Source organism: Micropterus dolomieu, linkage group LG09, assembly GCF_021292245.1.
Source record: "Micropterus dolomieu isolate WLL.071019.BEF.003 ecotype Adirondacks linkage group LG09, ASM2129224v1, whole genome shotgun sequence".
In the NCBI taxonomy this organism is placed as follows: Eukaryota; Metazoa; Chordata; class Actinopteri; order Centrarchiformes; family Centrarchidae; genus Micropterus; species Micropterus dolomieu.
This window is the reverse complement of record NC_060158.1, coordinates 5,313,578-5,326,442: the sequence shown is the minus strand read 5'-3', so window position 1 is coordinate 5,326,442 and position 12,865 is coordinate 5,313,578.

Below are 12,865 nucleotides of genomic sequence, written 5' to 3'. Positions count from 1 at the left end.
AGGAAGAGTGCCGTAGAGATTTGCATATTATATTTTCTCTCTTCTTGTTTAAGTCGGCAGTGAGTGATGGAGGCAAAAGGCCTGAGCCAAGAAACGGGAACAAGCATCTGCTAATTTCCCTGGCAAAAATTCATAATTAACACGTTTTGATGTACAGGCTGCGGTTGTCAAGGTAACTGATGACACCACATTATCACTTGGCGCTTCTGCAACCTCCGTCCTCCCTCTTTCCTCCCATTCATCAAGCAGCCATTGAAACAGCTCCAAGCAAGGAGGAAGGTGGAGGGCAAACGCACCTAAACTCATATTAAACTATTTATTCACAGCAGAGAGTTCACACACCTTTATTAGTCTGGTAATAATGTTGTAAAGGTAATTACTATAATAGATGATTATACATTACAATGGAGAGTCATGTGCATTGGGAAATAAATCATGGCTGCATATTTTATTGTCTTTTAAAACGTCAATTCAACCAAATTATTAAAATAGGCCTACATATTTTCTCACATTCCTCTACATGCAGATACTTGTGGGATAGACTACATTAGAGATGAATATAATTTCATATGTGGTGCTCACAGCAATAAAGATATTTGACCAGCAACATTTAGCCTAATCCACAGAACCCACTTTTCAATGGGACTATTTCTTAAGTAGAAAGTGGGCTTATCCAGTGCAACCAGGACATTATTTCTGTAAAGACATGTATGAATATAAGAGGATCAACCAACCCTTTAAGTTGATAGTTTTTTGGCAAATGGACATTTTTGAAATGAAACTACAATCTGACAGTATATATAAATAGAAGCTTTTTTTGAATTACAACTTTTTATTTTGTAATACGCAAATTAGATATGTCCTTATTAAATATGCACTGATTTGCATATGATACAAATCCATACTGCAGCACATTGATAAGAGTCAGATGGATTTTTTTGGTTTTAATGGCCAGACATTTACAAAAGGCTTTATTAAAATAATTTTTAAAATATATTTTTATATGATCTAGGAAACAGTGTGTAAAATAATGATGATCTAACTGACTTGGTGTCCAGGAAAAACATTTGCTAATGAATTAGAAAATGAACAAATCTCTTACTAGCCAACATTGTGCTCTAGAAAACAAACTTTTAAATGATATATGATTCAACATGGAGAGTTTTAAAAAGATCAGTTGAACTTTTACATGGACAGTGCTAACAGAGATGAAATTTACTCTATCTGTCATTAACATCCTATAGACTATTGAACTATTATTATTATTGAAATCTTGAAATTACAGTATGGCGCATTACTATTCACATTAACTCTGGGCTCAGTAAGAAGTCATGTATCGGGAATTTACCAACGGTTTCGAACGAGACTCAGCCAATCAGAGGAGGTAATTAGAACAATCCGCTCCAGGATTGGTTGGTCATTTCCAGTACTTGAGATATGCAAACGTGGGCAAGAGCCATCTAGTCCAATCAATGACTTGGCCACGGAGCGCAGCGGGCTCAGTGAGAGCAGCTTCCGTCAGAGAGAGCAGCATCAGCGGCGTATGTGGAGCCTCTGAGCACCACAGGGAGACGACTACACTCAAATAACGTGACTATGTACCCGAAAGATATTTTTTTTAAACGCGTCCTCTCACTGATTTTATACCCTTTTATTGCGTTATTATAATTATCTTTTTTTTTTTTTTTGTACTGGAGGGGAGCAGCAAAGCGAGGCTTCACTGCGGCTTCATCAATCATCAATTTCCTCTTCCAGCCCTGGGAATTACAATGAAAAATGTAGGTGACACATTTTCTCTAACAATCCAGGAATCACAATAGCATCCAAGGTGAAGACGGCAAAGAAGAAAGCAGGTAAAACAGAACAATGTCTTTCTCAGCTTCTGCTTGTTTTATAGACGTAAAAAAAAAAAAAAAAAGAATTGAAGTGGCACATCATGTTTTTAACTTCAAAGCTTGCCTCATTTGGCTTAGAGTAAAAAAGGGTCTGTGAGTGCCGTGGTTTAACGTTACATCAGCCGAGACTAAGCTTTTTTGTGTCATTCCTCACAGATACTGTTAACTTAAAGGCGTCATTGATGCCACATTTTCACTGCTAGGGCGCATGTGTGGCACTGCAATGTTTGCGCTTTATTGTTAAGCCTCCATTGGTTTATGGGGGGGGGGGGGGGGGGGGGGGGCTATTATATCCACCGCATTTTAGTTACATTTTCTTCTCCGTCTCTTCAAAGGGGAAAAATGGTGACGGGTGCCGCATCTATAGGATCAGCATCCTCTCTGTGGAGCCCCTGCGTAAAAGAAAAGGTATTTTGCTCTCTGCATTTTGTCGTTTGCTGTGGTGCTGCAGTGTGTTAGACCAACAGGCAAATGGTTTTATCATGAGGCTGTTGTCTCATCTGCTTCCATGCATACATACAATACAGTAACGCCTCGGCAGAATGCAACAAAACCCTCCCATTTCTGTGTCTCACTGTTTATGCCCTGAATGCATCTGCAGCAGCATCACCGTTACATTAAAAAAAGGAATAACTGTGTGTTTTTGTATGCATGTGTGTGAGTTTGTGAATGTGTGCAAGTCATGAAAAAAAAAAACAGATCACACACATGCACAACCCCCTCAACACACACACACACACACACACACACACACACACACACACACTCACAGGAGTGCAGTGACTAGCTCCAGCATTGCCTCATGAATGCTAATGCATCATGCTAATGCAGAAACACTGCAAACTAACTGCTCCGCTCTGCACTGCTGCCTCCTGGGGCTCACAGGTGCTGGCTATCCTTACCTAACTTAACTGTGTGTATGTGCGTGCGTTTGCATGTGTGTAGGTGTCTGTGTAGGTGCCTGTTTGTGGATGATATCACCTTGCATATGGTTGCAGGGCCATGTGTGGTTGAGGATGTGTTTTAACCAGGATTTTTAGAGCAGCACACCTACACCTGCCTCACTGGGTTACTAAAGTGAGGGTACATTAGAGAAGTGCTTCCCATTCTCCATAATTGACACACTTAGAAGCGACCTGTTTGGCCACATAACAATTCTGGTGTGATACTTGCAGCAAAGTGACTAATTGAAATTTAAAATCCTGCCTGAAACACTTTAAATCTGTGTTTCTAGGATCTGTAATATTTACTTGCTGTATTGTAAATAAACATGGATAATGTAAAATCTTCAAATCATTGAAGTTTGGTACAAGGCTGTTTTTTTTTTGTCATTATGCAACAGAAGGTTGTATAACGAAACAAAAGTTTGTAGTCCCTTCATGCTACACACACAGAACTTAACAGATAATTAAATGTGTTGTAAAACAGCAGGGAATGTTTTAGCAATCGAAGGAGGACTGCAGTGAATTTTCATTTTCTGTATTGATTAATCTCACATTATTTTTTCGACTGATTGCTTAGTTAGTAAAATGGCTGTAACAATTTCGCAGAGCCTGTGGTGATACTGAAATTAGTGAATGTTTAGCATTTTTGCTTAATAAGTGACTTAAATGATTAATAGATAATCACAATAAGTTTCCCTTCAAACGACTACTTGCTGATTAACTGTTTCCACACTATAAACATGACGTCTTCACATCACATCCAGATATTTCTTGCGGCTTCACTGTGGTTTGGTGACAGAAAATGTTTTCAGAATAGGACTGTAACTGATTGTTGTCACCATAAATTAATCTTTTGATTATTTTTGGAATTAATGGAATTATATAGTCTATACAATGTCAGAAATGGTAAAAATTGCCCATCTTAATTTCCCAAAGCCCACTGTATTGTCCACTAACAGTCCAAATCTCAAAGATATTACATTTAAGAACAGAGTAGAGATACAAGGAATGCTTATTTTAATTATTGATTAATTTAGCAATTATGTTGTTTATTAATTGTTCAGTCTATAAGACAAATAAATGGCCATCACAATTTCCCAGTGCTTAAGATAATGTCTTTAAATTGCTTATTTTGTCGAAAACCCAATGATTTTCTGTGATGTAAAACAGAGAAAAGTGGCAGATCCTCACATTTGAAAGGCTGAAATTAATTAATAATTTGCACTCTGTCTTGATAAATGACTTAATCGATTGTCAAGATTGTTGTGGATTGATTTCAACTATAAGATTTCTATGTCAGTAACTTAAAATCAGACAGCTTCTTCTAAGAGCAGCTCTTTCACTCCAACATTCAACCGTAAAACCTTCTCTTTAAATCCTTTGCAGAAGAGGAAGCGAGAGCTCGATAGACCAGACTGCAGTGCAGCCTCAGGGCATGTGTTTAACTATGGGGCATAGCTGCAATTATAGATGCGCATACCCCTACAGCTGAATGATCACACTTTCAAGCTGTTTGTATGCCTATGTACGCCTACCTTTTGAGTGAAATCAACAAGTTCACACCCACTCTCTGGGGGCTGTTGAAAGGCATTCTGGGAGACGCAGGGAATCACTGACTGAAGTGGACGCAGACGAGAAAGTAGGTACACCAAGTTGATGACAAAAGCATTGCACATCACAGAAAGATGATATAACAGTGTCAGAGAATCGGGGGAGGGTTGTTCCTTAAAATGTCAGCAATATACCCAGCACTCTGGTGTTCGGTTTGGGCGATATTTACCTCAGTTGCAGAGTTTAGTGTCTTTAAAAGGTGTAGTTGATAATTAGAAGTTACCGTCCCTTGTAGCCTGATGGGTGACTTTAGCTCACGTATAGTTGCTGGGCCCGGTGTGCTCATTCCCGATGCGGTGGAGGAGGCTGATCGTCTGCAAGCTTCACAATCCATCGTGGTTGTTTCATGAGTCAGCTGTGATTAATCTTATAGGTTGTGGTCAGGCTTTCAGTGTACCCGAGAGAACGAGCTAGAAATGGGCTGCGCACAGACACAAACGGCCTTGACTTCACCTCCGGATGTTGGGGGATTTCACCAGCGGCTTGTGGAGAGTCTCAGGTGTTGACGTCATCACCGGGGACGTGGGTACAAATGGCTGTACTGATTTTATTCTCGGCACACAACGACCTTCAGGTACAAACACTATTGTATTTGTACTGTACGGTGACTCCTCTTCCTGGAACTCCTCCACTGCATCGTTGATGTGAGAGAGAAATGTCTGGTTACAGGGACAGAAAAAGGCTTTTTAGATGATGCTGTCTAAAAAGTGCAGCACACTTATGCAAAAATCTTTGCTCAACTGCTTTTAAAAAGTGACTCGATGTGAGTGCCATTAGACATTTTTAAAATGTTAAATGTCTAATTTTGGAATGAACCATTTGTCGTCTTGCTGCAGACGTTTTAATTAAAAGTTTCACTTTGAATGGTGACATGTTGTCGACCTTGTGGGGCTCAATGCTGGCTGTTCCCATGTCAGTTGGGAATGCGGACTGTTATACTGGAGCGGATTCAGAGCATGCATGGCAGGACTGGAAGCTTTTTAGAGTCAATCACATGCCTTATGCAAAGACAAAGTAGAACATAGCCTATTTTTCACACTTTGGTGGTTTTCACTTCTGGGAATTTAAATGACTCTCTAGATGTGTTTTGTATTTTTTGGATGTCCTCACTACTGAATGAAAAAATAAGCTTTTATATGCAAATCTCTCACAGCTTCAGGATATGTGGACTAATATTGTTTTAATCTGGCACATTGCTGTTGTGCCAATAGTTTGTATAATTTTCTGTGAATGAAAGAAACTATCCAATATAATAAGTCACGATAAGCAGGTAGTGTTGTGACAGTAGGGCTGGACAGTAAACTAAGTGACATTAGATGTAGCTAGATGTATCTGTAATCACTATATAATTAAACTTAGAATGGTAACAACTACAGATATTCCAATCAAGTATTTTGGCTCCAAAGACATTCAAAATGGAGATAAGAGTGAAATGAGAAGCTGCTACCTGACTGTTTTGTACACTGATCTTTGCTAATATGAAATAGGGAGGAGAGATAACAGTTTTTTTAGCATCTGAGTTTTGTGAATTTGTGAATTTTGCCAACCTTAATGTCCTTAACTCAGATGTCAGTCTCACCAGTGCAACCAAATACTTTTTCACATTCACACACTTAATTTTCATTCATATATGCTGTGACATGCTGCACAGTTGTTGAGCAGGCTGAGGTGGACAAAACACAGTAGATTTCAGTAAAGAAAGCATTGGATGTTGGTTGGCTTTTTTTATACCCAAAATGACTATATATGAGAGCGGTGATGGCCCAGTGGATAAGACACATGAGCTCATTTTAAATGAATAAATGTATATACTGTGAGATAATATGAAAATTTTGCCATACCTATTATACCGTGTGATCTGTCGCTTTATTACCTCTGGGTAGCTTTAAGGCGATTTTTTGTGTGATTTTTAACCTAAATCTGTATGGTTTTAATTCATTGCATCAGTGAATACATACTAGCTGTCTATTTCATTGATCACAATATCTATTGATGTTGCTACATGAAATTACAGTAACATAGGATTGACTGAACCAATCTGCCGTAGAGGTTTAAACTGCTCATTAATAAGGGCAAACAAATCAGAAATGAGCAGACAGGGGGAAGAAAATCTGATCCCCCTGTGTATTTAAAAACATGTTGTCATTATGTTTATTGTTATCAAGGTAATTCTGTCACTTTACTATGATAAATATTATAGGTCACATTGCCCAGCTGGTTTTGACAGTATTTATTTTGCTGCTCCACCCTGTAGTACTCCTGCATCCTACAGAAGAACTGTGATATAAGTAGAAATTTAGGTCAGTAATAAATGCATACGGATAAATCAATTGTGTGAATCTAATATAATTCAACTTAACAAGCATCCATTATCTACACCCACTTATCCATGCAGGGTCGCAGGGGGCAAGGGCTCAGCTGACATTGGGCGAGAGGCGGGGTACACCCTGAATAGAAATGAACCACTCACACTCACTTCATAGAAGCCGCTGCTCTCAGGGAGAACATGCAAACTCCACACAGAAAGTCTGGGACAACCAAAGTTCGAACCCCAGACGTTGTTGCGGTGAGGTGACAGTGCTAACCACTACACCACCGTGATGCCCTACATTAAACATTTAACCACAAATACAGCCAACCAATCAGCCCACAGACCACAAGTCCACTGCTCATAGTTCAGTAATTCATTAGGACAAACAAATCAAAACTGAGCAGACATAAAGGACTTCTCTGATATATTAAATAATAATTGTGTTTATTGTGATACACTATAGATTTGAGGTCATATTACCCATTTCTATTTGACAGTAAAATTATTTTGGTTGATCTTAAATTTCTCCCACATGAAAAGCGTTTAAAAAGACCAATTTTTTAGCGAGCAGCAAAAACATTGTTTGTATTACTTTTGTTTAAAATCAAGCAATATCTTTTTTGCTAGGTTTAATCACTCAGTGACTTGCACGTAAAAGCATAAACAGTGGAGCCCCTTAGTTATATTCAAGTAAAGACTTCATGTGGTATCTTCCCTCAACTTTCTTTTTTTCCTGGGAAGACACTTGGCAGCAGCGATTGTTGTTGCAAAGATTGTTTGTTGACTTGTTTTGTCGATTCTGCTTGGCAGTGTCGATGTCTCAGCAAAGCAGAGCTGCCACCAAACTGAACTACTGTGCAAACTGAAAAGTATTTACCAAGCGGTTAGTCATAGCTCTCAGGCCTGGAGTTGTGAACTGAAAAATGCTCCTCGCAGGACCGACACCTTCCACTTGGCTGTGAGGGAGATGTAGCTCCGTAAGGCCTCCCTGCCCAACCCAAGCGTGGCAACATCCCACTTCTGCACATACAGCAAAACATTGTTTAATTTACGCCTTCTGAAGCTGTCACTAAGAAAAATGACACTACTGTTTTGACGGAAAGGGAATAATTATCACTTAGATCAGATCAACTAATTATACAGCTGATAATCTTTTGAAAGAAATATTCAAAGTGGTTTCGCGTTGGGTTTAACAGCAAATAAATGTGTGTGATATATGTGAGATGTCTCACAATTGTCCACATTCACTCTGGCTGTCACTATGCTTCACAGTTACGATCGGAGCATATGGTGTAATAAACTGAGAGTGCATGATGCAGTCAATGACAACATTTACATATCACTCTGCACACGTACAGTGATTCACCCAGTCAGTATTGATAAAATCTTTTTGTTGATTGATTAAACACTTCTTTCTCATAGTTACTTTATGGAAGACGTAATTTTACAGAATTATCATTTGCTTTTTAGCACATTATTTTTGACTATTGGGTTAATTTACTACATTTGATTTTATTTTAGTGTTACTTTGTGCTTTGTCCCTGCACAACCATTGGTTGGTGTCAAGATTTCACAAACTGGAGTAGTAGTAGTAGTAGTTCAGGCTCATTTTGGAAGGAACTTGCAGTCACCCAGGTGTGAGAAGATCAGTCCCCATTGTCCCGGACTCCTGAGACCATATCTTCAGCATTGCCTTGGTATTTGTGAGATTTTGTCTGGCCAATAACATTTTAAAAAGGAGCTGTTACAACTACCCCTCAATGTTGCTGTGAGTTTTTATTAGCTACTGTTTTTAATTTCGCAAACATACCACAGGTTTAAGTGCACTCAACTCCACTTGTATTTAGCTGTAATTTAACTTACTGCTGGATGCTCACAGGTCAAGCAAAAAATAATTAAATGTCCAATACTGATATCCATTTCTGTTATTTTACTCTTGTTGTTCAAAAAAAAAATTTAGTTACCACAATGAAATCGGGACCTACTGTGTTTCATATGCTCTCATGTTTCTTGTCTGTCTTTTATTAAACAAAATTCTCACCCCTAGTTTCAACCAGTTAGAAAGTCTTTTTGGCAAATGTCAAAAGCAGGCAATGTGTCTGCACCTCACACCACCTCAAACGCTGCAAGTGAGTCTCTTGATGATAGGTAATAGCTTTTAAATGGTGTCTGTCTCCAGGAATTGGGGCAGGTGGTTATGCAGGGAGAGACTATGTAAAAGTAGGCCAGTTAGACCAGAGCACCTAAGAAGCACTTGTTGTTGTTGTTGTTGTTGAGACAAAGTAAATAAAAGCTTTAGGGTGAAATACCTTAAAGTTCACACCTGTCGTAGGTAGTCTCGTTTGTTGCCGAAGTTAAAATGTTGTAGGTTTTATAAGGGAATAGAAAAATCTTGAGAAGTTGTTACTTAATCACATACCATGATGTAACAACTAAATATTCACTGTTGTCGAGGGAGTGAGGGTCATGAGAGATCACTAGTTTTATGAAGTGGTGTTTAAATATGCTGTTTTTGTCTGAGGGAGAGTCGATCATGTCATGCAGAAGTCTTCGGATACTTGGAGGAATCACAACCCACAAAGGAGAAGCCTTTGGAAAATGAGTAATAATAATCAGAGTTTTTTAGTCAGGTGTTCCCAAACTGAAGGACTCGATTGAATCGATTGCTGTAATCTACAACCAAAGCGGCTTTAAAATGATTGTAAAACTTCAATTAATAGCTGAGTTCCAAATTGCTGCCTGTAGCCTTTACTGGGCTGGTGTGGCTATACAATTTGACAAATAAGTGCAGGTCTCAATTAGACTCCTGGTCTGGTTTTTATAGATGTTCTTTTGGATGTATAAAACCTCTTAAAGTACGCTGGGTCGCCCACTTCAACTAACTTAGTTCTAAGCTGCTTAGACTGTGAATGCAAATATAAATGTTTAAACTTTAGTCAGTATGGACGTGCTACACATTGTTAGATCAGTTAGATTCTTCACAATTCAATCGTTCAGTTCATTTTACAGAGACAACAAGCCTGAAAGTCTCATTCATTGAGATTTACCGGCATGGTAAACAAGAGATGATGCCCACTCCCTACCTTTGAAGCAAATAAAAATGAATCCTGTCCTGTGAATGCTGTCATATGAAGTCAGTCCCTCTCTGTCTGCTAACGTCTGCCACACGCTTCGCTGCATCCTGCACCCTGTTGTTGGGTCTGCTTGTTTTTGTTAACTTGCTGCTACAAAATAAAGCCATTTGTCAGAGCTAGATCAAATGAATGATTTGATATAATAATTTTTGTACAAGTAATATTCATACTGGTTGAAATAAACAGTTTGATAGTAGTCTATTTTATTTTTGTGTGAAAGGTATTAAAGGCCTGTCCCAGTTGGACGCCTGTCGCAAATAAAGCCAGGGTCCATTCAATGATTTTAGAAAATAAAAGCCCGGGCTATTAATCAAAGTTGTACAGTAAACATAGATGGGGGCGGCAGTCACACTGCAGAGGGTGAAGACTGAAAGTTATTCCATCGTGGTGTTGAGTGACACCTTAAATTCTTCTCTACTCTGGGAGTCTTCGACTGAAGTCACAGGTTTTGGCTGTTTTTTCTTTGATGATGCAGAAATGCCTATTAATCTTTTTTACTGTCTCATGTAGACATGAAGGGCTTTTTAGCATCAATCCACGGCATCCACAGGGGATAGTGGTGCAATAAACAATAAATTAAAGAGGTGGCATTATGCTCATTTTCAGGTTCAAAATCTTATTTAGGGGTTGTACCAGAACAGGTTTACATGGTTTCATTTTCAAAAAACACCATATTTTTGTCATACTGCACATTGCTGCAGCTCCTCTATTCACCCTATGGGTTGAACGCTCCATTTTAGCTATGGAGTGATGCATCTTGCCTACATGATACTCCTTTGTTGGGAGTTGCACATGCGCAGTTCCTAGTTAAAGACTACTAGCCAATCAGAAGCAGAGAAGGGGGGTCAGTGAGAAGCCGGTAAACACGGCTTAGGTTCAGCTGTATATGTTCCCCATACCAGCTTAGCAACATAGACTGGAGCAAGAGTTTCAGAGTGGTGAGTTATTAATCTGTAGCAAATGTATCTTTCATCCATAAAGTTTTAACTGAGCTCTACATCACAGTAACAACTTTATGTCCTCTGACTGCCTGGAGGGTAGCTAGTGTTCGTAATGGAGAGGAGAGGTGTGTGCTGCAGCTCAGTGTTTTTCCACCGGTGTTTTTGAGGGCGTGTCGGAGTAGCCGCTTGGCGAGCGTTATATGATGGACGTTGGGCTTTTTCACTTTGCAAACCTATTACATGCACAAAAAGATATGTAACTCAATAAAGCAAAATACCACTTCTTTAAACATTTCAGCACTAGCAGATACAATCATTTAGCTGATGATTTTATCCAAAGCGACTTACAATTGCTATACATGTCCGAGGTCACACGCCTCTGGAGCAACTAGGGGTTAAGTGTCTTGCTCAGGGTTAGGGTTATCCCTGTCACCCACACCAAAGGCAAGCATCATTTCTATGCGCCACCACCACCCCAATCAGGAAATACAGTCAATTAATTGATTTATTAAGCTATAGAAAACAGACATTTAAAAAAATTTTTTAGACTGGACATGGTTATATTTCTGTAAACTTAAGTTAAAATCCATCCCTGTGAACAGTCTTCTGTGGTAGAGCTGCAACTATCAGCCGATCAGTCAGTCGTCAGAAAATATCAGCAACTATTAAATTATCATGCAAAGATGCAAAAACTTTAACAGTTCCAGGTTTTCAAATGTGAGAATGTGCTGCTTTCCTTGGTCTTACTTTACAGTAAATTGAATATTATTTAGTTTGGACCATTGAGGGGACAAAAAAGACAGTTTGATGAAGTCACTTTGGTATTTTGGATGTTGTGATGGCTGTTTTATAAACAAAATGACACTGAAATAATAAGTTTCATTGTAACCCAGAAAAAGGACGCTGGTAGTTTTTGTGCTTCATCACTGTGGGTTTTATCTGGTTTTAAATCTGATTCCTTGAAGCAATAAGAAATTTTTAATTGAATAAGTTAAATAAGTAGCTGAAGTATATAAAATATTATCGACTACGAAATAGGTGTGGGCGACATAGCCAAAAATCTTATCACGCAAAAAAAATTCATATCAGTCTATCGATTATCAGGATAAATGTCAAATCATTACTTCTTTCGAGTTTATAGTCAGATTTTTGCTCCTGAATGAAAGTTGAAGAAACAGGATGGTTAATTGTGGTTTTAAACTGTTCTTTACGGTCAGAACATGACAAACACTTGGCAACCAGTGGATCACTTAACAAATCTGAGGTAGAACATTATAAACAATAATAATTATTATAAATATTTTAATGGAAATATTAAGTGCACGTGAATGTTTATTGAACATTTGTTAAATTTATATTGAGTAATTAATGTTAGAGCTTTATTGCCCAGCCCTACTACAAAATAAATAAAAAAAATCCCATACTCACTAAATGACTCACCTTAATGTGCTTTGTTTGTGTTTGTTAAGATGTAATATGTCAGTTAAGCCCACCCAACAGCAGATTACTCAACTCTGACTGAGATAAATCATTATGACTTCATGTAGTGTCATTCTGATGAGGGTTAATGGAAGCATGGGCCTTCTATAATATTCCTCACTCCACACTATCATCTAAAAACTAGGCTGCATTAATGGATTTTTTTTAAACCCTTTTTATTCCACCACCACATCACTGTGTCAGGACCAAGGGCAATGCATTGACCTTTGTGGACAGAGTTCACAGCAGTGACGGCTCAGCCAGCTTCGCCCCAGTCCATATTAGAATACAGTGCCATACTGTTGCTGCTGCTACTGCTGCTACATGCCCTTATGCACTGGCACATTTCCCAGCATGCTTCAGAGAGGGAAGGAAGGAAGGAAGGAGGGAGGGAGGGAGGGGTGAATGGAGATGAGAGGAAGGAGAGAAGGGTTGAGAACGGGGTTAAAAGAAGAGAGTGAGGAGAGGATGGGAGATGAAGGAAATGAGAGTGAGGTGAATGAGGCGAATAATAAAGTGAAGATGGAGAGAACACGGGGGGGGGGGGGGG